Consider the following 1,758-nt stretch of genomic DNA (forward strand, 5'->3'; position numbering starts at 1 on the left):
ATGAGCTTAAATCACTCAACTGCATAAGAAAATCCCTTCATACCCGAAATAAACCAAATGAACTTTGGACTGTCTCCAACTCCAGTTTATCTTTCCTTAGATAATTGAACCAAAGGTATTCACATTGTTCCAGGTGTGGTCTGACCAGTGTCTTTATAATTTAACAAGACTTAACAATTGTTATACTCCACACCCCTTGAAAGGAAAGGCCAATAGTCCATTTGCTTTCCACATTACCTACTGAATTTGCAGTTATTCTTTTATTCTTCTGGCCAGATGTTTATTTAGTGGTAGGTGAGCACTTTGGAGAGTGACCGTAATTCAGTTACATTTAGTTTAGTGATGGAAAGAGATAGGTACGTGCCACAGAGCAAGAGTTATTGATGGGAGAAAGGCAATTATAATGTGATTAGACAAGACTTAGGTTACATATAATGTGGTAGCAAAATGGAGGGGATAGGGACAATCGAAATGTGGAGCTGGTTTAGATTAGATTACATTAGTTTCCCTACAGTGTGGAAACAGGCTCTTTGGCCCAACAAGTCCACACCGACCCTCTGAAGAGTAACTCACCCAGACCCATTTCCCTCTGACCAATGCACCTAACACTATGGGCAATTTAGCATAGCCAATTCACCTAATCTGCACATCTTTGAACTGTGGGAGGAAGCCCACACAGACACGGGGAGAACGTGCAAATTCCACACAGACAGTCACCCTAGGCTGGAATTGAACCCGGGTCCCTGGAGTTGTGAGGCAGCAGTGCTAAACACTGAGCCGCCCCCAAAACTAACCACCAGGCCCCAGCGAGGATTGAACTCGCGACCCCTGGTTTACAAAAACCAGTGCTCTAACCACTGAGCTATGGAGCCAGTTGCAAAGCTATACTTATGTCAGTATATGAGAATGTGTATCAGTAGATCTATACTTTTCATTCCTACTGTTAAGGCCTGTTTGTTGACTTAGATAATTTCGCAAACAGCTCTTTCAGGTTTTGCTGCCTCACCTCTCCCAAATTATGCCACTCTAAGTGTGTACCTAGTTTGATTCATAGAATCCCATTCAGCCCAACTGGTTCACACCAACCCTCTCAAGAGTAACCCACCCAGGCCCAACAATTCCCTGGACACTATGGGCAACTTAGCAGGCCAATTCACCTAACCTGCACATCTTTGGACTGTGGGAGGAAACCCACACAGACACGGGGAGAATATGCAAACAGTCACCTGAGGCTGGGATTGAACCTGGGTCCCTGGTTCTGTGAGGCAGCAGTGCTAACCATTGAGCCACCATGCCGCCCTCAAGGAACAAATATTGCGTGTCAGGCAGGGAAGAAGTGATAAGGTAAGGTAACCGTGGTTTACTATAAAAAATACATCTCTTGTTAAGCAGAAGAAGGAGGTTTATGTGACAATGAGTCGAGATAGTTCAGATGAGGCGATGGAGAGTTACAGATCAGCTAGGAAGGATTTGAAGAGAGACTTAAGAAGAGCAAAGAGAAGACATGAGCAGTCTTTAGCAAATAGAATAAAGAATAATCCTAAAGCTTTCTATAGGTATGTGAGTTATAAAAGGACGACTAGGGTAGGAATAGGGCCAGTCAAAGACAGAAGTGAGAAGTCGTGTGTGGACCCTGTCGAGATCGGAGAGGTGCTAAACAAATATTTCTCATTAGTTTTCACTCAGGAAAGGAGAATATTATAGAGGAGAAAAATGAGATACGATATATTAGACTAGAAAGGATCAATTAAAGAAAAG

At 43.2% G+C, this 1,758-nt stretch overlaps 1 non-coding gene across 1 annotated transcript; it reads right to left on the reverse strand.

Moving 5' to 3' along the window:
• Positions 1-798: 798 nt before the first annotated feature.
• trnat-ugu lies at positions 799-872 on the reverse strand. The gene has a single exon. It is a non-coding gene; the product is annotated as a tRNA-Thr (tRNA).
• Positions 873-1,758: the final 886 nt, after the last annotated feature.

This window comes from Chiloscyllium plagiosum, chromosome 10, assembly GCF_004010195.1.
Source record: "Chiloscyllium plagiosum isolate BGI_BamShark_2017 chromosome 10, ASM401019v2, whole genome shotgun sequence".
In the NCBI taxonomy this organism is placed as follows: domain Eukaryota; kingdom Metazoa; phylum Chordata; class Chondrichthyes; order Orectolobiformes; family Hemiscylliidae; genus Chiloscyllium; species Chiloscyllium plagiosum.